Raw genomic sequence first — 27373 nt, 5'->3', positions numbered from 1 at the left:
CTCTTGGAAATTAAAATATAATAGTTAAAAATAAAACAAGAAGGATGTGTTAAACAACAGATTACACAGAACTAAATAAAGAATCAGTGAAAATGAAGACAGAGTTGAAGAAACAAAAAGCAAACAAGATTAAAAAAAAAAAAGATGGAGAAAATGAAAAGATATACAAGATAGAATGAGAAGACCTAAGATAATTTTAAACAGAGAACCAGGGGAGAGTGTAAAGGCTGAAGAATTCATATTTGAAGAGATAATGACTAAAAATGTCCAAATAGTAAAAGCAAGTAAATGAATCCACATCTAGGCACATTACATTGAAACTGGAGATAAACAGTCTAGGGAAGAGGTGAAAAGCAAGTCAAATCCTCAAAAAATGAATGTCAGTCATACTGGAGCAAAGTCCTCTACATCAATAATGAAAGCTAGAAAACTATAAAATAAAATCTGCAACATGATAAAAGGATATCATCACCAATACAGAACTGTGTTTGAATAAACTTTCTGGAATTAATGTAAAATAAATCCAACTGAATATTATCTATATATGATGATAATAATTTCAAAATTGCAAACATTTTAAAATCTAATTTTAAAAAATGAAAATTAGAAGTAAGTCAGAAAGGTGATCATATCAAAGTGTTCTAAGATCCCAGCCCTTAATTATCATTTACTTTACATTTAAATACACATGGTAAAACTCAAGAATAACCACAAAAATAATAGTTCCAAACCAGCGAAGGGAGAAAGTGGGATAAAAAACAAACACACACCAAACTTCATCAATCCAACATGAAGCAAAAAAGAACATTCAACTGACTAGGAATATATAACATATATAATTCTAAATTGTATGCGCATAATTTAAAAGCCTCCAAATACACAAAACACAAGCTAAGAAAAACAGGAGAAATTAGCAAATCAACCCCATTGAGAGAGAATGACACACCTCATTCAAATACCAATAGGCTAATGAGACAAAATTATTAGTGACAGAAATTTATAACAATAAAATTAGTAAAATTAATTTAATGAAACTGTTAGACTCTACAATCAACAATTAGAGAATATACATTCTTCTCAAGCATATACAGAATATTAACAAATATTTATCACAGTCTAGGCCCAAAAGTAAGTTTCAAGAAATTTCAAAACATAGAGCACCTTCACTGATTGCAGTGAAATTAATTACAACTTTGTAAAAACAAATAAATCAACAAACATAACATAACATATATTCTGAAAACACACAACTGAATAACTCATGGGTCAGAAACTAAATAAATCATAATGAAAATTTTAAAATACTTAGAACTGAAAAAAAGGATACTACGTATAATAACTTGTAGAACATGGTAAACGTATTATCAGAAGGACATTTGTAACTTTAAATGCTTATATTAGTCTTAACTTTTAGTTAGGCACAGTTGCATAATTTAATCCAAATAAATCTTTCTAATCTTCAAAAGAAAGCTTCCCAGGTTCTTTGGGAATATGATTTCTTTCATAGAATAATATTAGTATGTTTTGATTTTTTAATTATCATGAATTTCTAAGAGTATACCGTAAATTTATTACTGAAATTTTTCTTTTGAAGTATTTGTGATTTTGCCAAAAAGTATATTCCATGTACCTATAAATATCTGAAAAGAAATAATAAGCATGCTAAAGATATGCTCGATAGCACCAGAAAAAAATGTTGTAACTTAAGCATTTATAAACAAGAAATTAATGTGCAGAGATAAAAAACTCAATATACAGATACCCTTTCAAGTAAAAATTCAGTGGAAAACCTAGAAAATTAACAAAATAATTTCAGCCAAAACAATGTACTTGATTTAAATATCATGTTAAATCTGCTTTAAAAATTGTTCAGTCATTATATAAATAAAGTTGTTATATATTAAAGTATTAACTACTGAGTTATCCAGAAATGTGACTTTGTGCTTGTGTGTACAATTTAGCTAAGTGTGTACAATTTAGCTATAGTTTGTTACTAGAATTATCACCTAGTTTTAAAGGATCAAATGGCGAATCTTTGTTGTGAATACTATAAAACTACTTCCATAACACTACTGAAGTATTTATGATCTTTACATGTATCAACTTTTACAGAAAGTCTACTTCTGTCACCAGATGCCAAACAAAATAGCATGTTCCTACCATCATTGCTTCTTCTTGCATAGCTATAGCAGGCATTATTTATATAGACTCCAGTAAGAATAGCACTCCTGAGGTGTGCAATATTGTGGCCTTACTGATAGACAACTACGCAAAAACACTGCAAATATATTACTGATTTAAAATAATAAATAAACTTGAAGTTACAGATCATAAATATAAATTTAAAATTATATTTCCACTCAAGCCTTGATATCTTACAGCACTACTATGTCATTTCTTTCTATAGCTTCACTGGAAAATATGTCTTATATTTCACATATTTTTCTTTTCCTGTGCCTTTTGTCTAAACTTACCGCTTCCAAATCTCTTAAATCTACTATTTCAAGTGATCCAAAAATATCACCATTTCAGTAGTACAACTGTAAGGTTACCTGTATTTTAAATTACTAACTAATTAACATGTTCTTTCACAATCTCAAAGCATCGAATTTGTATGAATAGATTTAATCATAAAACTTCAAATTAGTGGTACTTAAAAATGCCTCCTTTATATAATATCTAATAGTTGAGTTAAGTAGAGAATTGTTAATGTAATGTGTTAAATACGGTACTGAAATGATAAAACTATAATTCCAAAAGAGAGAGTCTTGCTGTCAACATATAATATTCTCAGTATGGAATAGTTTTTCTATATTCAATTAAATGCACCTTTTGAAATAATTTAGTAAGTACCTTTTAATACCAAAATTTCAGTTACAATGCTTATTTTCCATGTAGGTCTGGAAAAATATTTTCAAAATAGAAGTAATTATTAAAGAAGGATTTTCCAAAATTGCAAAAGAAATTCGAACAAAATACAAGTTTCTAAATGCATTTGAAGAGCTATGCTTTAAGTCCAACTAACTAAAAAGAAAAATGTCATTACAGGATATATAAAGCATTAGAAGAAATAATACAATAGCACCATAATTCTCTTTCACTTACAAGAACAATTGAACACATTTTCCACCAGAGTGGTTACTGATCTTCACTGAAAATGGCAAATTGCTTTATTTTTCTCTGTCATACGGTTTTCTTCGAAATGGTGCTGTTTGGGACCATCTATCCCAGGGATGGTTTGAACAGGGACAAAGAGAGATATTGCTCTGCTCTAGACCAGAATGGTACTTGAAAGTGGACCAGGAGGCCAAGTAAAATTTATAATTTACCAGATAGCCTCCAGTAACCTGAGAAAGACAGAAAGAGGAGAAACTGCTAGAAAAAGGCGGAAACTAACATCTTAAAGAGAAAAGATAAAGTTTCCATAGCAAAAGCCAGGTCCCAGGTGAACTGAAGCACCAAAGCTAATCATAAAAAACATTAGTCAAAACATAGCAGAATATTAGAGTGGAGAAAGCTTTTGAGAATGATGTTTGCAAAAAGGTTTGTTCAATGAGAGGATGAGTAAATTGCTTCAAGTTCATGTAACTATTATCCATCTAATATTTCCTGAGCCACTCCTATGTTCCAGTCACTGAAAATACTGAGAAGTCAGTATTATGTCAACCATAACCCAATTTTTTCAAAGTAAGTATCTGCCCTCAAAAAACATCCTGTTGAGTAGTTAGTACTGTATTCCATTAGGCTTTAAGATGTGTGAGCTGTGCAGACATTTACAGATTAATTATTCTTTCTAAGTTACAGGGCCCCTTCTCTGTTAAACCGGGATTAAATACTTGCCCTGTCACCTCTCATCTCTATTGCCTTTAAGCCTACGCAGTCCATGACTTAATTTCTCCCTTTGGGTTTTTAACATTTAAGATATAACTTTACATTTGCATGTGAAAATTATAAAAGTAGGAAAAATCAAAACAATAGAAGCCTCCAAGCCCCATCTATAATAAATCACCTTTGGAGGCTAGAGAAAAAGATCATTAAAAAGGATCCCATTGATCTACATAGACTAAGAAACAAATCTATATAAAACCCACTCTGTTCTATTTAAACTATTCTATATAAAACTACCCTAAATAAAGCTGATTCTAATAACTGGAGAATTAGAGATTATTTCTTAAATTCTCTGGCGTATCTTGCTAGTTAAGAGAGAAGATACAGAAAGGAAAAGGGGTTTGCTCAAAGACATATTGTGTTAGTGGTGGAACATGGATTTCAGGATTCCCACCATTCCCAGAACTGAAAAAGGGTTCACTGTGCCTAAACTGTATAAATAATATAGTTTATGCTGAACACCTGCTTTTCTTCTGGGACTGTGTAATTTTGATACATGCCAGGCAGAGGGTGCCTTCACGACCACCCCCCAGTAAAAATCCTGGGCGCTGAGCCTCTAAGAAGCTTCACTGGTTGGCAACATTTCACACTTGTCACAACTCATTGCTGGAGGAATCAAGTATGTGACTCCAGTAGAAGAAGACTCTGGAAGCTTGTGCCTGGTGTCTTTCAGACACTGATCAATGCACCTTCTCCTTTGGCTGTAATAAATCACAGCCATGCATGAGTATGACTATATGCCGAGTCCTGTGAGTCCTCCTAGCAAATCATCAAACCAAAGGATGATAATGGCATCCTTCTGACAAAGAGGCATTTTTCAAAAAATACAAAAATGGTGCCAACCAGCAGTGCAGATTCCTCCAGACTCCTACCACATGGTGTTAGAAATCAGTTTGTGCCTGGGAGAAAACGTTTCTCCATAAGGAAATATGACAAATAAGAAAAAAACCCATGGCATATTTACTGAAAACCTAATGAAGAAGTACCTTCTAAAGGATTCTACTGTAATAAACAATTTACACCATGAAAAAACAAATCAATATCTCAAATTTTAACATAGAAATCAAAATGTTAATCAAACACAAGAATAGCCTCATAAACCCTTGAGATTTTTTTTAAAAAATTCAAGAGATATTATATGAGATGAAACTGCTAAAAAAATTTCTTACATTCAAAGTGGCAATATTCATAGTTGTCGAAAAATAAAGCTGCATATTTTATTTTTTTTAAGATTTTATTTATTTGAGAGAGAGTGAGAGAGAGAGCATGAGAGTGGGGAGGGTCAGAGGGAGAAGCAGACTGTCTGCTGAGCAGGGAGCCCGATGTGGGACTTGATCCCTAGACCCCGGGATCATGACCTGAGCTGAAGGCAGTCACTTAATCAACTGAACCACCCAGGCGCCCCTAAAGTTGCATATTTTAAAAGTCAATACACAAGGTTTATGTTGCTTATAGATCTATGATTTCATGTTGGTCAATGATTAAGAAAATTGAGTTTCTGTCAGCAGGATAAAAAGGCCAAAACAAAACATAATTTGAAAAATGTTTAAAGCATCATTATTAATATTTAACAAGCATAAAAATATAAGGCTTCAAAGGTTGTTTTTATAATGTAATTACAGATTATAGAATCAAAATATATTTCTATAAAGTGCACTATAAATTTTATAATCTGTACAAATTATCCAATTTATGAATCTTTGATTTTCAAAAACACATACTCTAAGAAAGTGCCCTTCACCAATATTACACTATCTTTAATATAAAATTTTTTTTTTAAGATTTATTTATTTGAGGCAGGGGTTGGGGGCCAGACGGAGACAGAAACAGAGAGAGAATATCTCCAGCAGACTCTTTGCTGAGCACAGAGCCCAACGCTGGGCTCAATCTCACACTCTGAGACCATGACCTGAGCCGAAACCAAGAGTCAGAGGCTTAACCAACTGAGCCACCCAGGTGCCCCTATAAATTATTTCTTGAGAAAAATTTACAAAATTGTGTGGTGATTTCTTATATATTAAGAAAGACAACTGTCAGATGTGAAATCAGACAATATTTTTTAATTCTTTTTTTAACAAAGGAAATGCATTCTTTTTTATTTAAGAGAAGGAAAGTATTTTTTTTTATAATGAGAAGGAGCTACCAAGGAAAAAAGAATGTTTTCTATTTGTCTAATGATTTTAAATATTCAAATCAGAATACTGACCTGTAAGGAAAAATAATACAACTGTGATACTTGCTAAAGATGTGAGAAAATTCATCATCAATCTCCTAAAATATTCAGATTCTTCTTACATAGAAGGATAAAACAGCAGAAGAGAGAAAACTCACGTAAGTGGCATATCATACCTTTAGCCTCAACTGTTACAGATTCCTTTTGCTGACACCCAAACTAAAATTGCTCACAATTCTATAAGGAATGCAATCACCTATCACTTTAAATTTTATTATATTAAGAGAAAATCTTATTTAACTAGTTACCTGATGACAGAGGAGTTAAACTATTTGGATGAAAGTGTGCTCTAAAAGAGACAGAGAAAAGAGGTTACATATAGTCTAGGAAACTGCAGTGGCTTGGGCTTAAATAAGACAAGGCAGGAACTCTCTCTGGTTCCTTTTTTATTTGCCTCTTGAGTTTCTTCATCAATCATAGAAGTCAATCTCTTCCTCAAGAAATCTCCTATTCAACCATACTAATTACAGTATTCAATCACAGTGTAGCGCACTCTCTCTTTTTTTAAAGAAAGTCAGTATGTTTCCTGGTTAAGATAACAGGCACTAAAGCCATAGATACTTAGCTTTAATTCCTGTCTCTAAGTCTCAGTTTCTTTATCTGTAAAACAGGATAATCATTGTAGTCTCTATACCACAGGTGACAATGCTTATAAAACACGTAATTGGAAAATAGTAAACTCTGAGCCTATGGTTAGCTGAGAACATTCTCATAGCAACAGTCATTGTAGTGTTAAAGAGCAGCCTGGAATAAATTCTATTTGCACCAAAGGGTAGAGATACAAGCTATAGCCATAGTGATAGCGATAGAGTTAGAGATAGAAATAGAGATAGAAACACAGATACATGAAATCAAATCATTATGGTATTGGAAGGAAAAAATTATATATATATATGTAATATTAATATATATGATAAATTATATACATATACTTATATATACACACATATATGTGTATATATACACACACATATATATATACACACTTATACATACACACACACACACAGCAAAGATGAGTCTTCTCTAACCATGTTACCAAAAGGAAATAATGTAAAGGAAATATTAAGAGATAGGACTATATAAAAATAAAGTTTTGAATTACAAAAAACACCATAAATATAAGCATATAAATCAGTACAATCATTTTGGAGAAAAATAAAACAAGACTTTAAACACCCTTTGGGGTTCCTGGGTGGCTCAGTCCTTAAGCATCTGCCTTTGGCTCAGGTCCTGGGATGGAGCCCCGCATCAGGCTCCCTGCTCGGCGGGAAGCCTGCTTCTCCCTCCCCCACTCCCCCTGCTTGTGTTCCCTCTCTCACTGTGTCTCTCTCTGTCAAATAAATAAAATCTTCAAAAAAAAAAAAAAAGACTTTAAACACCCTTAAAAATGTACATATCTTTTGATTTCCCAACACCACTTCTAAGAATAAGAAGTTCAAGTAAATGAATAAAGAATGTGCTCACAGATTCTGCTGAAGGAATTTTTGTGGTATTTTAATAGCAAAAAGAGAGAGAAAGAGAGAAAGAAATTAAGAAAAATTAAGAAATTAAGAAATTAAGAAAGAAAAGAAAAGAAAAGAAAAGAAAAGAAAAGGAAAGAAAAGGGAGAAAAAAGAGGGAGGGAGGGAAGAAGGGAAGAAAAGAAAGAAAGGGAGAAAGAAGGGAGAGAAAGAAAAGAAAGCCTCAATGTTCAACAACAAAAAGGATACATGAATTCTGGTACAATTTATTTACAGTACATCAATTAGATTGCAGGCATTAAATTATGTTGTAAAAGAGTATTTAATAATATCAAAAGATATTCACAATATATTAAGAGAAAATCATGGAAAATATGATAACATTTTATTTATACAGAGGGGAAGGATAAATAAGCATAATGGGTGGCAAAAGAATGATTGATTTTTCATTTTTTCTTTTGTTTACTAGAGAATATATAAATATTTTTTAAAGTATTTGTAAATTACATAAGCTAGAACATGATTGTTATGTCCAGTTGTAAAATTCCATTAACTGTCAGTTCACATTTTTTTATAAGCACAGAGATTTATACTTTACATGTAAAATATAGCAAGGTGGGGTGCCTGGGTGGCTTAGTCAGTTGAGCATCAGACTGGATTTCGGCTCAGGTCATAATCTCAGGGTTCTTGGGATGGAGCCCTACCTAGGGCTCTCTGCTCAGCGGGGAACCTGCTTGAAATTCTCTCCCTCTGCCCCATCCCCTCCTGTGCTAGTGCATTTCCTTTCTCTCTTAAATAAATAAATACATCTTGTAAAAAAAATAAATACATAAGTAAAATATAGCAAGGAGAACATTATTAACTAAATTAAAATGAACAAATTTAATAAACAGTCTTCACTGTATGTGACAGAGAATTACCTCTTATCAGTAACACCACTAAATGTAAAACAAAACAAAAAAATCACCACTACTGAAAAGAATGTACCTAGAATGCCCAGACTGCTAGTTTCCTGAATTAATCACAAGATATAGAAAATGACTCTAATTCCAAACCACATAAAGTTTTTCAGGGACAGATGAAAGCAAAGGAAGAATTTTATCTGTTTCTTAATGTACTACCTAAAGTAATATGGAGTTAAATGTCCTAGATGAAGATAAATACATCAAATTCAAGAATATTATTAAAACTCATTAAACCTAAATTCCACCTAAACATAGGTGGAATGAAGTAAAATACAGAACTAGGTTTTCCATTTTCTAAACTTAATGAATACATAAGCATTTTCATTAAGCATCAATAGGTAATTATATTATCTTGCTTAATAATTTTTTCTTATCATAAATTTTGGCACATTGTAGACTGCTCTCATTACAATCCATAATCCCTTTAAGAACAAAAATGCAGTTTTTCAGGGCACCTGGGCCGCTCAGTCGTTAAGCGTCTGCCTTCGGCTCAGGCTGGGATCCAGCCCTGCCACATTGAGCTCCCTGCTCAGCAGGAAGCCTGCTTCTCCCTCTCCCAATCCCCCTGCTTGTGTTCCCTCTCTTGCTGCCTCTCTCTCGTCAAATAAATAAATAAAATCTTTTTTTTTTAAATGCAGTTTTTCACAGCATTAGATTCTAAGAAAAATATGGTCACTTCTAGCTTTCTTCCACATAAAAACTGCAACACCTTTTAAGAGTTTCATTGACAAAATATACAATCTAAATTTGTTTTGTTTTGCTTTCTTCTATGTCCCACTATACTTGATTTATGTTTCCAATTATTTTAACAATTATTTTCCAATTATTTTAACAATACCTTCCATTACGGTCATTTATATGCATTTTTGTCCTCCTCCCACCCGAGGTTTAAAATCTATAAAGGCAAAGGTCTTCCTAGTTTCTTTTTGCATTTCTAACATTTACTCTATGTATTAACAGCTACTTAGTAAGGGCCAAATAAAATAAAATTTAGGTGACTCATATACAACCTGATGTGCAAAACCTGTTACTTGAAGACACAAAATGCTATTCTTTACTACCAGTGTCACCTTCAGGAAAACACAGCCTCTCAGGACCTCAGGTTCATCATCGGTAACATCTGTATTATAGATTCCCACTCTGTTCCTACAGGTGCCTAAGTGAGTTAAAGCTTGTGAAAAAAACCAGGGAATCATAAATCACTGTGTAATTGCAAGGAATTATCCAGTTCTAACAGCTCTATACATTATTGATGTTTTTAAGTTTTTATTTAAATTCCAGTTAGTTAACATACAGTGTAATATTAGTTTCAAGTGTACCATATAGTGATTTCACACTTCCATACAATACCGGGTGCTCATCATCTCTTCTTTATCCATTCATCAGTCAATAGACACTTGGGTTGTTTCCATAATTTGGCTATTGTAAATAATGCTATAAACATCAGGGTGCACGTATCCCTTTGAATTAGTATTTTTGTACTCTTTGAGTAAACACCTAGCAGTGCGATTGCTGGATCATAAGGGAGCTCTCTTTGTCACTTTTTGAGGAATCCGTATACTGTTTTCCAGAATGGCTGCACCAGTTTGCAATCCCACCAACAGTGCAACCTTGAAAAAGAAAAGCAAAGCTGGAGGCATCACAATTCTGGACTTTAAGTTATATTACAAAGCTGAAGTGATCAAAGCAGTACGGTACTGGCACAAATATAGACACACAGATCAATGAAACAGAATTGAAAACCCAGAAATGAACCCACAACTATATGGTGAATTAATCTTTGACAAAGCAGTAACGATTATCCAATGGGAAAAAAGTCTCTTCAACAAATGGTGTTGGGAAAACTGGACAGCCACATGTAGAAGAATGAAACTGGACCACTTCCTGACACCATACACAAAAAGAAATACAAAATGGACTAAAGACCTAAATGTGAGACCTGAAACCATAAAAATCCTAGAGGAGAACACAGACAGTAACCTCCTCTTTGACATCAGCTACAGCAACTTCCTTTTTAGATATGAGTCTTGAGGCAAGGGAAACAAAAGCAAAAATAAACTACTGGACTTCATCAAAATAAGAAGCTTCTCCACAGAGAAGGAATCAATCAACAATACTAAAAGGCAACCCACAGAATGAGAGATATTTGCAAATGACATTTCTGATAAAGAGTTAGTATCTAAAATATATAAAGAACTTATCAAACTCAACACACAAAACATGAATAATCCAATCCAATCCAATCCATAAAATGGGCAGAAGACATGAATAGACTTTTTTCCAAAAAAGACATCCAGATATCCAAAGACACATGAAAACATGCTCAACATCACTGATCATCAGGGAAATATAAATGAAAACGACAATGAGGTATCACCTAACACCTGTCAGAATGGCTAAAATCAACAACACAAGAAACAACAGGTGCTGGTGAGGGTGAAAAGAAAGGGACCCCTCATTAGTTTTTTTAGTAAAAACTAATACCTGGTTCTGCTAAGCATTTATTCATGTATCTATTTATCTATCCAATTAAAACTTAAGGCCAAATAAAATATATTTCTCATCCAGAATGTAAAGTTAGTAATTATTAATAAGGAATTTATATTTTATAGTAAAAAGAACAGACACTTTGAAATTAGAAGTTCAGGCTCACATTTTTACTTCATCATTTACTAGCTACATCAGTGAACCTTCCTGAGTTTCAGCTCCCTCAGTTATATATAGGAGATGCTAATAATAATAATAATAAGAGGTCTCTCAGAGCTTTAAGATAAAAAATTATGTTATACATGAAAGTGCTCCATCAACTAGAAGGCATTACAGAAAATGTGGCATTACTAACCTTTACATAGTAACTTGAGATTATCAGTAATCATAACAGCCTTCACTAACATAGTGACTATAGGTGCAAGACACTAAAAGATTTTATACATATTTTTGTTAATCTTCAAAACAACTGTAAAAGAAAGGTATTAGTGTTCTCATTTTACATAGGAGAAAACTGAGGCTCAAAACACTTAAAAAACTGATCCAAGTATACATAATGTGGCAGTGGAAAAATGTGAACCAAAGATTATGGATGCCAGGGGCGCCTGGGTGGCACAGCGGTTAAGCGTCTGCCTTCAGCTCAGGGCGTGATCCCGGCGTTATGGGATTGAGCCCCACATCAGGCTCCTCCGCTAGGAGCCTGCTTCTTCCTCTCCCACTCCCCCTGCTTGTGTTCCCTCTCTCGCCGGCTGTCTCTATCTCTGTCAAATAAATAAATAAAATCTTAAAAAAAAAAAAAAAAGATTATGGATGCCAAACCCTATGTCTTTTCCACCACCTCAGGCTTTCAAAATAGAGTTCAGGCATCTCCCACTGAATGTCCGTTAATACTAGGCTCCTGAAAATCAGACACGAAAAAGCTAACCAGTATTTTTTTTTCCTCTACATCAAATAGGAAATACTAGTATGCGTTCCACATTAACCCCAATATGCAATATATTTCATAAAACACAGTAAAACTGTAAGTGGCAAACAATCATAGTAGGATACGAACTGCTTAAAACATTGCTTCCTGATTACCAGGTGATGAATACAACAGTTAGCTAACAGTTGATTTGGATGCGGTATCATGGCCCCATAGCAACAGCCACGCTCAAGAAGCACATCACTTTTGTTAGCATGTCTTCTGGAGAGGTTGTACCTGGTTCTGATATTCTAACAATTATATCCAGGTCTTTTTCAAACATCATTTTATCAAAAATCATATGTTTAGATAAATACAAATTTTTCCTATGTAAAGATCAGCTAAAAGTGTATTTGAAGAATATGTAAAAGCCCTCAGCATCTGAGAGTAGATTAACCATGCACTAAGGATACATTAAGCTGGGAGATATTTAACAAGAAGCACCTTTTATGTCCTACATCAGTACAAAAAGTCTGCGTCATTAAGTAACGCACCAATAGAAAATGGAATGAACTTACTTCTGTTTAAAGTCAAAGACAGAATGAAACATTTAGATTTTTGTCAAAAACAAAGTATGTAATATTTAAAACACATACATGGTGCAAAATCCCATATTACTCAAGTCATGGTTTTTATAAGCAATCCAAAGTTAATAGATAAAAATATACAGTGCCAAACAACATTCATGTTATCACATAAATTTTATGATTATTTAAAATATTCTAAAGTATCTATTGGATTCTCTGCTTATTTAAGGGAAAAAAAGTAAATGTCTGCCCCAAAAAGATGAACAACACAGTAAAATTTCCTTTTTGAAAAAAAAAATGTTCAATTGGATACATTGTAAGCATACTTTATACACTTACACCTCAAAATTAAAGACTTAGTTGATCTCTGCCTTTACCCGAGATAACACAGATCAATAATCTAAGATAAAGACTGCAGTGTTTTTAATTGTCTTCTTTATATAAACTAAATTTCATTGAAATTATCTTTTTTTCCTTTAACATGTTAAAACAAAAAACAAAAAGAAAAGGTACCTACTTAACAAAGGGAGGAAGTATTTTAGCCAACAGAAAACAAGTCAGTGGCTTTAATTTAGTCCTTTCTTTTAACAGTGTTGCAGGATGAGACCATTAGAAACTTTTTTTTTCTTTGATAATGTAAACAAACTATACATAAGGCAGCATCAGAACGGTGAGAAGTTTACCAAATGGGCATCACATGTTAAATTTGGGTCCAGGAGGAACCTAAGTAGGTGTGAGTTTTGAGAAAGATCAGGAGTTGCAATTAAGAAAATCATTCCCGACAACAACGAGGCCACTTATTTGGTCCACCTCATCCCTGTGAATAAAAATGCAGAATCACCTAAGTGAAACCTAAAATATTAAAGTTAAAAGCATTCTTCCAAAATTATAAACCAACAAACACGATAATTAATTATGAATTCAGTTAGACCCAACATAAAACTCTTTCACCTATAGGGGTGATGGTGTCAATAATAGAAAACTGTGTGTCATTTAATTTACCATATTATATAAATGAAGCTGTGCTAAAGATGGTCCTTCTCTCTGACCTTAAGCACTATTTTTACATGGCTGCTTAATAGTAGCAATCTGCCAAAATTTCATTATATTCATATAAAATACCAGCCAATATATTTTATAATTCCATTTTTAATAACGTGAGGAAGACTTTAGTTCCTAGATGCTTAATAAATGTTTACACAGTGATTACAGAAAGAAAATACACATTTCACTCTTTTTGAATATTCAAGAACACAGTGTCTATTGCCTACCCTTGCAAGAATTATTTAGCCAAATTTTGTATGCTTTGAATTTAAAAATACACTTTTAAATGGTCATGCAAAAAACTTTTGCCATTAAAATTGTGTCCACAAAACCAGCAATGCTGCTTATAATATTTCTATTCTAGAAGAATTCAGTATAGCTGAGATTCATAAAAGTGCAAGTAATGTCCAGATCCCACCCTTTTCATTCCATTTCAACATCATGCATGTATTAATTGTTATTTCCTAAAGATTTTTATAGATTGTGCAAAGGGAGCCCAGGTGTTTAAAATCACTGTAATTAGTAATTAAATTACATAAAATGACTGTTTACCTAAAAAAAAGTCTAAAAGCTAGACTAGTATTAATTATAGGTAATAAGGATGATTTTCCCCTTACTGTTTATTCATAAGACCCAGTTATACACCTTGAACTTTTCTCATATATAACATTTGTCACGAGGAAACCTTTAATAGATTTTTTACAAAATATTTCAGAAACCAGTTCCAATTTGTGTATGAATCACATTTAAACTACACTGTAAATAAAAATGTATAATAAATATGAAATGTACTTTAGTGACTTAAATCTTATTTATGACAATCCAATGATGAGTTGTTGAGGTATAGAAAATGGAAGAATATAGGTAAGAAACACAAGAAAAGAAGTAATAAAGAGGACAGGAATCAGCCCCTTTTCCTAAATTAGGAAATTCTTAAAGACAATCTAGCGCAGAAAAGAGCCCAATTCTTTCCCATTAACACCATCCCCAGATGATGATATGATCATAGGGAAGAAACAAAGAACGCTTAGCTTCACTCACTCTCAACAGCAAAAAGACCAGAGAGAGTTTTTCTCTTTCCTTTAAGTGTTTTTAAAGACCATACACTTTTATTATTATTAAAGTAATACACAGTTATTTTAGGAAATCTGAAAATTACAGAGGAGCACCAATGAGAAAAATTTAAATTGCCTATAATTCTAGAATCTAGAGACAAATACGCAGTTTGGTATATTTTCTTCCAGTCTTTTTTTCTACGCATATATACATGAATTTTAAGCTACTTTGCACTGTACTTTGAGTACAATTTGGCATTCTGCTTTTTCACTTAACACACCAGGCACTTCCTTATGGTATTTTAAGTACCCTTTGAAAGCATCATGTTTAAGACCTACATAATACTCCAACATATGGCTTCCTCATAATTTACTTAAAAGTTCTCCCATTGTAGGAATTTAGGTTGTTTCTAATTTTATGTTTATATACTTAATAATGGACATAATTTTGAAAATGTATCTATAGTTTTATCCACACCTCTGATTTCCTCCTGTAGAAAAAGATTTCTAAAATTAGAGGTCTCAACCAGAGGTATCAACTTCTATTGGTATATACTACCAAACTACTTTCTCAAAGACTATACATATTTTCATTTGACTCTCCAATTTATGAAGGTGATTCCTTTTCCACTTCTAGCTTTTTGCTTTAAGAATGTGGTGACATCACTAAAGTACAAAGTGATGAAGCATTTCTAATTCCTTTATAATTTACTATTCTAACATTTTGTTTAAATGTTATAAACTGAAAAGCTTCAGAGAGCATTTCAAAATGTCCTTACACTTTAGTTAAATTACTCATAATCTACAGTTTAAAGAGTTGTGACTATCTTCACCAAATTTTACCATAATACCACCTGGCTCAGAACTCCAAAAAGAAAAAAATAAACAATGATATCTTAGAAAGAGTGTGAGATTTTGAGCCATACAGACCTGAACAAATAACAGAATATTGTACCTAATGAGATATGTAACCTTGGAAAATTGTTTTATCCCATTTGACTCTGTTTCTTCAACACTAAAATGGGAAACATATCTACTTTTCTGGGTTGTTACATGAAGTGTGTGTGTGTGTGTGTGTGTGTGTGAGAGAGAGAGAGAGAGAGAGAGAGAGAGAGAGAGAGAGAGAGAGATCAGGTACTAAAAAAGGCTTGCTCATCACCATCCTACACATTCTTATAGTGAAGTTCATCAGGAAACAAATCCCACCTAAGAGGCATAGTTTTTAGTGTTTCATTCTTAAAATAGTCCTTTATAGATTATTAAATATGTGAGGAATGTTTCTAACATAAAGGAGAGTAAAACAGAAAAAAAAGGGGGGGAGAGGAGAATTACAGGGAAACAGACTATGCAGAGTGAGACAGACTTTGACAAAATACAGTGTACCACCATAAAACAAGAACTGAATATCATAAAATAGGAATGATCTCAGAATAAAGAGTTCTTAAAAGTTACAAACATAATAATAAAAGACAAAATTTAAAAACACCAGAAACAAAAAGAAATGGAAAGTAACAAGAAAAAAGAAAAAAATATCGGAGAATTAATCCAGGATAGCTAGCATTTTTTCTAATAGGAGTTGAAGAAATAGAGAAATCAGAGGAAAGAAAATCACAATAATAATATAACAATGACAATAATAAAAAGAACAAAAAAATTACCAAACTGAAAGACAAGTTTGACAAAGTACACAGGTGCCCAAAAAAGAGATCGTACAATTTCCTGAGAATAGCGGCACCAACCATCAGAATGGCCTCTGACTTCCCAGCAGAAACACTACAAGATAACAGAGCCTTGCAAGTTCTGAGAGGAAGCTGCCTGTGCTCACCAAAACTACCAATCAAGCGTGAAGGGAAAGTAAAGACATTTCAAACTTGAGGAGTCAAAAAACATTCCCAAGCACCCTTTCTGAGAAAGCCACAGGAGACAGGAATGAGATAAAGGTAACACAGGATCCTAAAATCAAAAGCAGGAGAGAAAAGTTGCGGGATGACAGTTGTACCGGGTCCAGGAACAACAGTGAAAACCGATGCAGGAGGATGAAGGGACAAAACAGGAATATTTCCAGGACAAAAACAAAAACAGCTTAATGTAGCTAATAGATTATTTTATGAGTTCCGCCTAAATCCATTCCCTTCCTCACTCCCAACCTTTCTCTCTCCCCATCAAGCTCAAGAGGAGTTTACTTTGTTGGTGTTTCCAGAGTATTTTTCCTACTTGCTTCTGGGTTCTGTGACTGTTCTCATTTCCTAAGGTAAGGACCATATTCCTCACTTGGGCCCCTGCCTTCAATAATAAAGACATTAAAAGGAATGCTTTCCTGAGAACAACAACAAAAAATCATTTTAAAATGGTATCGATAGCCATTTAATATACCTTTCATAGACCACTGGGGAACAAATAGCAACAGACACAAAGAAAACATAGAAAAAAATTTGTGAGAAAGAAAAAAAATATCATGATACATGTACTGGTTCAGAAGTAAATGATAATTATTATAAATGTAAAAACCATTAATTTAACAAACAAATGTGATGTAATTTTAAAATGGAGGATAATTTGGATGGCTGGGATGTGATCTTAGAGAAATACAGTCTCAACTAAAAAAAACAAGAAGTCAATGGATAATAACAACGTATAAATTGAGAAATAACTATATAAGCATAGAACTAGCAGAAGAAAAATCAGAACAGTTGAAACTTATCTCTTAGGAGTAGGAATGTAGACAGGTATTAGAAGGTTGTTATTTCTCTTTCATTTTAAGCCTATATAATTTTTAAACTGTTTAGGTAATACATAAAATGATTATTTTTTAAAAAAATAATTTAATAAAACACACACTAAAATTTTGTTCTTTGAAGAGGAAAACTTGGAAAGAGAGGACAGAGAAAAAGAGCTAAGGGACAGAAAGGGAAAGGGAGAGGGAGAGAATGAAGTAAAAGCAAAAGAGACATTATATTGAGAGGACCTATAAAACACCTTAGAAAGTAGCTTTCTCAAAATGTTTTTCATTAAACGCAAACAAAGTAATCAAAGTAATTTAACCTGATTGCTAATTACTGTCTCTGGAATGTGTTAATTATTGTACTATATTTGTAAATAAGAAATAAGCATCAGTAAAATATTGCTTAATTACTCACACTGTATTTCTTCATTCACTCCCCCAAACATACCCTCACTCAGCCCACTCTTCCCCTGCATAGATACTCACAACTCTCTCCCAGCCAACCATCCTGCCTCTAATCTCAGCCTAGGTTCCCGTCACAGAAGATCTGTCTTCATAATGACACTCCCAGGCCGAGAAATTAACACTGTCCACTGTCTAGATTTAAAATACTCTGCCTGGCTGTGAAGACCCTGACCCTAGTTACTTCTCCTTAAATCCAGTAATAACTGCCCAGGACAAATCCTCTATTCCAGTCACTACAGTGTCCTTCTTGCACTGTCATTCTCCCTGACCTTACCTGCCAAAAGACTACTTTTATAGTTCATGCTGTCGATGACTCCAGAAAGATTTCTATTTACCTCTTTCATCTACCCAAGTTCTCCGCATCTGCCACAGTCCCGTGAAGCCATATTGGCTCTAACATTTTCTCTGAAAATTCCACAGCAAACTATTTAACCCTCCTCTAACGACTTTGACAAACACGCTTTCACCTCATATTAGCACCTATTTAAAAATGCTCCTTTTCCCTAATTTTATCTTATTTTTTTAGTGCCAATTTTGTTTTCCTATAATTGTAGACAGTTCTGCAGCAGGAAACATACTGAACTCTACATTCCATAACACCTAAAACTGTAAGTCCAGTACAGCTTTTTGATTGCTTAAAAAATATATTTCATAGCACCCCATACATTTTTATACACATGTCACATAGTCAGGGTATGCTGAATGGCTGATTGATTAACCCACTTTAAATTTACTAAATAAACATATTGTACTTATATAGTTGTGAAGTCCCTAGACAATTAACCTTCATGTTACTTAATTATTGTCTTTCATCTTTCTGACCTGAATCTGTGCTTGGCACACATTCCAATTTTCTAATTTAGAAGAACTTAGACCAGCATGTAAAAATTTTACAAAAGATTACTCAGATATATGGTAATCAAAAATAATCTATTACAAAATTCTTCACTAAATTCTCTTCATAATTTTTAATTTACTTCATTCTCAGTTAAAATTATGGATTTCAAAACAAATGGAATGTGGAACAGGTGTAACAGGCACTGAGAGGAAGAAGCCTCTGAAAGTTTTCTTTGAAATTCATGTTACCTGAATTTTAATATTTTAAGAATGAATATTCCATAAGAGCTTGGAATTAAAGGAGAGCAATACGGAAAGAGAAAGAAATGTGCAAAACTGTACTTCCAAAACCCTAGGACAAATATGTGTCCCAAACAGAAACTATGTTATTCCTGTTTTGAGAGAAGTTTTATTTTAATTCTCCCCTTCCATCTCCACATGGCAAATGGTACATAGATGGGCCACAACTACTAAAAGAAGAAACTTCTACCAAGTTTTCTATAGAAAAAAATCAAAATGTCTATTATTAAGAAAACCCACATGTGAGATTCCTAGTATCCAGGCAACAAGTTGTCATGAGCCCTGGTGTATTGCCTGGAAAAGGCTTTGTCTTAATGCAAACACACACACACACACACACACACACACACACACACACACATACACACACCTGCTTTTGTCTCAGTTCCTGAAAATTTGCATAGCTATATTAATGAAAAAGAGAAGCCAAATTGGGCATGTTAGCATGAACAGACATTCAATAAACAGCAATGGAATGGAGGAGATTTACACCCCTTCATCGAGACAATTAAAAACAACTGAAGTTTTCCTTGCCAACAGCCAGTTTCTAATATTGTGTGTAAAATTCACAAGAGGTCTTCCTGCCAGGAGTATATTTGACTATCATAGCTTGCACAGAAAACTGTTTTGTTTTGTCCTACTTGTTCTGCAAGGTTTTTTAACAATTGCCTCTGGTAACTTGAGAAAATTTGGCACAAAGATTTCGTTAAAATGTACATTAAGGCTGCCTGCCAGGGTAATGGTACAGAACAGGTGCTGTCGGAGTCAGAAGGTGGAAGTGAAAGAAGGAAACCAATAGACAGAATGGGATTCGGAAATGACCCCGAAACCCGGCAGCCTGCGCTTCGGACTGTTACCACCACCTGGCCCAGCCAGAAGCCACCCTTCGGCCACGGGTCCAGCTTGCACTTGTTTACACATCCCACTGGCAGGCCTGGCTACATCTTCTGCTTTTTTTTTTCCTCTTAGTAGAAGAAATTTTGTTCTGTGAACTTTTTATTTAATTCCCTATTCTGAATATATAAGGAGTCAGTGATTTTTCTGATTTGAGCTCTTATTTTATAGCCAAAGAAACCATTATTTTTGTCTTATCAGAAATTCCTATTTGTGGGGCGCCTGGGTAGCACAGCGGTTAAGCGTCTGCCTTCGGCTCAGGGCGTGATCCCGGCGTTATGGGATTGAGCCCCACATCAGGCTCCTCCGCTATGAGCCTGCTTCTTCCTCTCCCACTCCCCCTGCTTGTGTTCCCTCTCTCGCTGGCTGTTTCTCTCTCTGTCGAATAAATAAATAAAATCTTAAAAAAAAAAAAATCAGGTATTATGGATTAGGGGCTGATATCTTTGGGCTCTTTCATACATTAAAGAAAGTACAGATGATCCCTGACTTACAAAGTCCCAACTTACGATATTTCAACTTTATGGTGGTGTGTGAAAGCAAGAGATACACGTTCAATAGAAACCGTATTTCAAATTTTGATTTTCGATCTTTTTCCGGACTAGCAGTATGCTGTATGCTACTCCCTTGTGATTCTGGGCCGGAGCAGCAAGCCGCAGCTTCCAGTCAGACAACACGATCACGAGGGTAAATGATCCATACACTTACAACCATTTTGTACCCATACGGTCATTCCGTTTTTCACTTTCAGTATTTAACGAATTACATAAGATATTCAACACTTTATTATAGAATAAGCTTTAGTTAGATGATTTTGTACAAATATAGATTAATGTAAGTGTTCTAAGCACATTTCAAGTAGGCTAAGCTAAGCTATGATGTTTGGTAGGACAGGGGTTAAATGCATTTTGGACTTATGATATTATCAATTTAATAATAGGTCTTTTGGGATAAACCCCATCCTAAGTAGAAGATCTGTAACCAAATTTTTATTTTATATATTAGAGACCTATAGTTGTTGTTAAAGACAGAGGGTAATGTTTTTGCTAAAAAACACATTTTAGAGGTATTATTGATGTGGGAAACAAAGGCAGAAGAAAAATTATTAAACTTCCTTACTACCAACAGCCCATTGACAAGTCCTTGAAACAGGTACTGAGTGACATTTCTCTAGGGACTGAACTGCCTCAATACTTTGCTAAGGGCAAAAGGCAATCCTAGCAGAACCCCGCCCCCCCACTGCAGGATCCTGTAAGTCTACTTTAGTGTATAAAAATTCCTTTATAGGGGCGCCTGGGTGGCACAGCGGTTAAGCGTCTGCCTTCGGCTCAGGGTGTGATCCCGGCGTTCTGGGATCGAGCCCCACGTCAGGCTCCTCCGCTATGAGCCTGCTTCTTCCTCTCCCACTCCCCCTGCTTGTGTTCCCTCTCTCGCTGGCTGTCTCTCTCTCTGTCGAATAAATAAATAAAATCTTAAAAAAAAAATTCCTTTATAAATTTCCTTTATCTCTAAACCCCACGATATGTGTCGGCAATCATCCCCCAAGCATATAGCCCACTGATATACAGCTGAAGGATCTCATGACTAAGGTTTTATTCGACAGTAATAAATGATATTTTCCCAACAATAGCCAGCCTTCTCAAGGTCCTGGAAACCTTGCTTCCAAAATTCCTTAGAGACTTACACTATCCCTAACCCCTCCCAACTTGAAAGTATATAATCCGCTACGCCTCAGAACCCCCTTGCAGCTCTTTCTGCCCACGGGTCCTGTCCCCCTGCTTCAATAAAATCACCTTTATGTACCGAAGACGTCTCAAGAATGCTTTCTTGGCCTTTGGCTTCAAACCCTATCATCTTTCTTACATCATTATAAGGACATTCAGAATGCCTTTGTGGTTCATCTTTATTTTTTTTTTTTTAAGATTTTATTTATTTATTTGAGAGAGCGACTGGGAGTGAGAGAGAGCACAAGGAGACAGAGAGGCAGGAGAGGGACAGGGAAAAGCAGGCTCCCTGCTGAGCAGTGAGCCTGCAGGAGGACTGGATCTCAGGATGCTGTGATTATGACCAGGGCCTACGGCAGACACTTAACTGACTGAGCCACCCAGGCACCCCTGTGGTTCACCTTTTATCTCTTCGTTATAAGTATATTTCATTTGGACCAGCTTTAGACCAGAGGCAGAACTGATAAACTGAGATCAGATAACAAAAGAGTTAGATTATATCAAGTGTTGACCTAGGAGGTGCACGGAAGCAAATTCCTACACTAAATATCCCTAAAAGTGAAATCCATAATGCTTGTATCCATGTGCTATGAAGCCCTAGGCCTCCATTGTAGGGAAGGAAATCTTTTGCCCTCTATACATCTTAAGTTAGTGGCCAGGGCCCTGTAAATTAGACTGACAAAAGAGAGATCAGTAAGAGAAAACCAAACAAAAATCCTTTAACATGCCCACTGAGTTTACACAAGGAGGACTAAGAGATGATTAACTCAAAGGGGAGGTTAGAATTTGGGGTCTATGAACTGAACTCATTAAGGGAAAGGGAGGGGGAGAAAGGGCACCTGTGGAAAAGCAAATCACTTTTTGGAAAAATAAAAGGGCCTTTAGGAAAATGGATGGAGGATATGACAGTATTGTGGTAATGTCTGTTTGGGCATCGTGAGCTTAGAGTCGCTTTGCAGAAAGGGATTTAATGACTTCTGAATTCTTCTGGAAGGCTCTGCTTTTAGGCAGATAAGGGATTTCAGGACCTCGAATACATTCAGCTCAAAGTAATTCTTATGCCAGAGTCAAATTTAGGGATGGCATATCCTGATCCCCTTCACAATATTCCCCAGTTTTATTGTTCTCATTTCTGCTTCTTTTCTATTCATTTACTTTTCTACTCTCAATTTCTACTCTTCATTTTATCTGTTTTAATTTGGCTATTTTTAACCTGTATTTTGACTGATAGCAAGCCAGATAAACGTCCACTATTCCATAACACTAGGCAACATTTCTCTGAGAATTGCCTCTTCATTTTGTAAAATACTGCCGTTACCCAAAGGACAACAAATTATAACTAAGGTTGACAGATTCTAAATGCAACTTGGTATCCTTGTTTTTATTTTCTTTATTCCTTAAATATTCTATATAGTTAGATTTTATATTTTTAAAAGTTTTTTTCATTTTGGAAAAATGGAAAAAAATAATTTAAATGTCCTACTAGTTTTATCTCCTTACGCTTAGAACACCAAAAAGACATGAAAGCTGATATCCTACTCTGTGCAGCTTTGGGTGAGTGTTCATAGCACTTCCAGAATTACATGTGGTCACAAACAAAAAATTCTCAGAAATGCTCCACTGGTCCCAAAGACAATCCAGCAGAAAAATGACTGTAAAACAGCACACTTAAAGGAATAATGCTAGAAAAGCTGGTCAAAGAAAAGACTCTAGAATGGAGAGCATTGCAGTGGTAAGAAATACAGAACTTATTTTTATAACTGAACCCAAAATGTCTACACTATACGATAATATACAGTTGACCCTTGAACAACATGGGTTTGAACTGTGCAGGCCCACTTATGAGCAGTACTGTAAAAGTATCTTCTCTTCCTTATAATTTTAATAACTTTTTCTTTTCTATAGCTTACTTAATTCTAAGAAAATAGTAAATAAGGTATATAACATACAAAATATATGCTAACAGACTATTTACATTATCAGTAAGGCTTCCTGTCAACAGTAAGTTATTAGCCGTTAAGTTTTGGAAGAGTTGAAAGTTATACACCTATTTTCAACCATTTGGGGTTTGACTCCCCTAGGTCAACTGCACACTATTAAAGTAATTTTCTGATTTGTTAATTGCCATAGTTTTTTAAATTATTTACTTATTTAAGTAATCTCTACACCCAAGTGGGGCTCAAACTCGTGACCCTGAGATCAAGAGTTGCATGCTCTTCCCGCCAGGCCAGCCAGGCGCCCCGGTCACCATAATTTTTAAAGGCTCCTCATTAAATTATTTTTGCTTGCTTAACAAGTGAAATTTATCTTCCTGATACATTATCTTACAATACATGATTCATATAATCATCATTTTCATTTCATCTCTCTCATTACAAAAGAAAGTTTTTATAATGTATTTGACTATGTATTTTCTAGAGTTAAAAAATGAATAAATAAAAATTGTATATATTATTATTTCTTTTGCTAAAAATCATTTTCTTCATGTATCCTTAGTTTCCTCCAAACCTTTTTTAGTTTAAAGAGAATTTATTGACATATTTTTTATTTGCAAATTGACATGTTGTTTGTTTTAAAAATTGCTTTTCATATTGATTCACTTTGATGAAGCCTCTTCCTATAAATCTAAAAGTAAGGAGGAGATGTGGAAAAGAATGTTGCCGTTTATGCCAACTGATCAGTGAAAGAAGAGGTTATGATCATAAATAGTCAGTCTTTGCAGGTAGCCTCTGGTAGGTCAACCTATCCATTTTCCAAAGTTTTACATTCAATTCTGTTATCCTACTCCATAAATATTGAGAGCCTGCTATGTGCAAAGTACTACAATAGATATGAGAAAACAAGGTGACTTAACCCAGGTTCTTGCTCATAAAGACCTTATATTCTAGGAAATACATTCTATTTATATAGGTGTGAAGGAGGAAGAATGGCCTGCCTTCCTTCACTGTATATATAGAAAGCTAGTGCTGTGAGAATTTGACCAGCCTGATTTGAAGAGAATGTCTAATAACAGATGAAGTCTTTCTAGTCTAACTGCCATTATTCGCAACTATATCTGAATTCCTAAGTATGGCTCATGAGGACACTCATGATCTGCCTCTTCCTTAATTCTTCAGACATATCTCCCTATCTTAAACACTACCCTTCAGACATCACAACTAAAACTTAATATTCCTCCACCTTCTACTTCCACCTCACTCCCTGAGCATCCATCCCGTCTGGCTTAGACGCTCACTTCATTTCTTCTACTGTACCTCATGTATTTCCCTATTGTTTTCATTCATCACACTACATTGTACTTGCCTATTTTTTGACTGCCACTACATTGTAAAGTCATGAGAATTAGATACATATTCTTCACCATGATGTCTTCAAAGTAAATGGCACATAATCGGTGTTCAATAAATATTTGTCGAATGAATGAGTGATTACTTCAACTTCTATTTTCCAAGAGAAACAGAATATTGCTAATTGGTCCATTCCATGATCTTTCAAGTAGAAAGCTAAATAATCTCAAATGATGGCACAATCTATAACTAATTATACTGATTAAAATCTCTTAAAGTATAATTATATGAAGATTTACTTTCCTTTAATTTAATATCCATAATAAAAAATGCTGCTAGCAATTTCTAATTAGTTGCTTTTTTTCCAAATCCATATTAACTTAGGATTCAAGTACCACTGTGATACATTTATATAAGATAATTCATATAATTGCTTAGCACAGTATGTGGCTCAGAATAAGACCTCAATGATGTTAGCATGACGGTGGTAGAGGGAGTGGACCGGTTTATGGTGATGGCAATAACGAATGTGTATCAATGATGTTATATAAAAATTATATGAAGGACTTATGTATCCAAGATAATATAAAAATAAGTGATAAAAATTTAGACATTTATTTCAAAATATGGGAAATGCATGGCCATATATCTTCTTTACAAGTAATCTGGTTATTAGCATTATTATTAGATTAAGCATGCTAACAACAAACCATTGTATTGGAGAAGACAATGTGAAATATAATTGCATAATTTTACAGTGTTTTGTAATGCATGGAATAATTCTCAGCAGTGTTGAAAAGTGTAAGTAAACGATATTGACATCTGAATACTTTTTGACAAAAACAGCAGTTACAGAGAGAAAGAGGGGGAAAGGTTTTATATTCTCTAACTGTTCAAATAGTTTTACAAATATTTGTAAAAGGTCACCAATAGAGGGCTTACCTGGGGTCAAATGAGAGAGGCCCTAAACCATCAAAAGTTATTTCCAATGTCCAGCTGGGAGATCTAAAACAGAGAATAACAAAGACAGTTTGTGACAAAGCTGACACACAGTTTTCTGGAAGGAGTGAAATCAATTGTGACATTTTTCATTTATTTGTAAATGCCTCTTTGGCAGTACACTCACTCAAAACGACAGTTGCTTCTTACAGAATAGGGGAGGTGATGGTAAAATAGAGGAATCCTGACAGTTGCTTTAATGAGATTCTGCATTAGGGCTACTCTAACACTTTCCCCCCAACAAGGAGCTTGCCCTTCATTTTCAGTATCATAATTCAGTAATTTGGAAAACGTTATCTCTATGAAAAACTAAACCAGTCAGTCCTTAATAGCCATTGCCAAGTTTATTTTCCTCTTATCTTTCAATTAGAAAAAAAAAATTGTAAATCAAGCATCTAAATAAATGTCAGCCATACAGACCAATTATGTCGTTTTATTAAAAGGGTATTGTTTTTATTAAAAACGGCAATATGGAGTATGACTGAACAACTCAAGGTACACTCTCCAGTAATTCAGTATTTGTTTTAAAATACTAGGGAGTACAATTTCAGCTACATCTTAGAAGTCTTTAATTTTAATATTTTAAGTTCCTAAGAGAAAAGAAATTATCAGCAAAGAAGTTTCACAGTCCTTATAATTTGAGCAACTCTAAACTAAGCAGTCTAAAGATTCCACTTCATTTATCCATTCAATTGTTCTTTGATCATATGCTCAGTACTTAGCATAGTTGCAAAGCCACTGGAAAAAACTTACTTCTAAAAAAAAATGTAAATTATAATGTGCAGGGAAAATGCAAACCAGTCCAGGGCTACCCAGCATCTATTACCCATTAATCAACCAATAGGTATTTACTGTTCTGGGAAGCTGTACAAAATCAAATCTCTGTGAACAGCAAAATGAAAAGAACATGCATTTTGGTATTTTATATGCCAATGCAACCCATGGCATCATGGATACAAATTCTAGATTCCAGAGAAGTGAACTAATTAAGAGACACTGGAGAAATAATAAGCTCTCACTTCCAATTTCATTATCCCTAAAGTACCGTTAATAATATTTACTGCATGTGATTGTTGCTATGATTAAACAAATGTTCGGGCAAGGATAAAGCACCTAGCACAGTTCTTGGCTCATACATAGTAAGCTGTCAATAAATGGTGTACCTATTATAATTATGAAGCTTTACTGTGATCTAAATAAATGATACCTTTCTCAAATACAACAAGAATATAAGTAGTAACACTAAGGAGGAAACCCTGGCGGTCAGGATACTGTTATAAGAACTCTACTTCTACCTCTTCCGCTAATAGCCTGTCTGCAACTCAGTTCTCTCATCACAAAAATGGGACTGACATTCCTACCTTTAAATAAAACCCCAACTTAGATTGGCTAGGAAAGCTGTCTGGGTACTTTAAGTACCCAAATAGTATACAGTCTTAGAACATGGCCCGTGAATATGGCAGGGAGCACCATTTAAGGGTGTGGCAAATTAACTGTGGTCTAAGATTTCGGGTTGGTA

General features: G+C 34.3%; 1 protein-coding gene and 1 pseudogene across 1 annotated transcript in view; one reads left to right on the top strand and one right to left on the bottom strand.

Annotated features, from left to right (window-relative positions):
• NAALADL2 (N-acetylated alpha-linked acidic dipeptidase like 2) overlaps positions 1-27373 on the bottom strand; it is a 1315864-nt gene that overhangs the window by 1194209 nt on the left and 94282 nt on the right. Inside the window, exon 2 of the mRNA XM_045788671.2 lies at positions 25798-25860. The gene's annotated coding sequence lies outside the window, so the exon portion shown is untranslated. The remainder of the gene's footprint in view (positions 1-25797; positions 25861-27373) is intronic.
• The window catches only part of LOC123786447 (proto-oncogene serine/threonine-protein kinase mos-like), a 38766-nt pseudogene continuing 31054 nt past the window's right edge, over positions 19662-27373 (top strand).

The sequence above is a fragment of the Ursus americanus genome, chromosome 4, assembly GCF_024610735.1.
Source record: "Ursus americanus isolate L20-20 chromosome 4, mUrsAme1.1.p, whole genome shotgun sequence".
NCBI lineage: Eukaryota > Metazoa > Chordata > Mammalia > Carnivora > Ursidae > Ursus > Ursus americanus.
The sequence above is the reverse complement of the archived record's forward strand: the minus strand, read 5'-3'. Positions and strand labels throughout refer to the sequence as shown.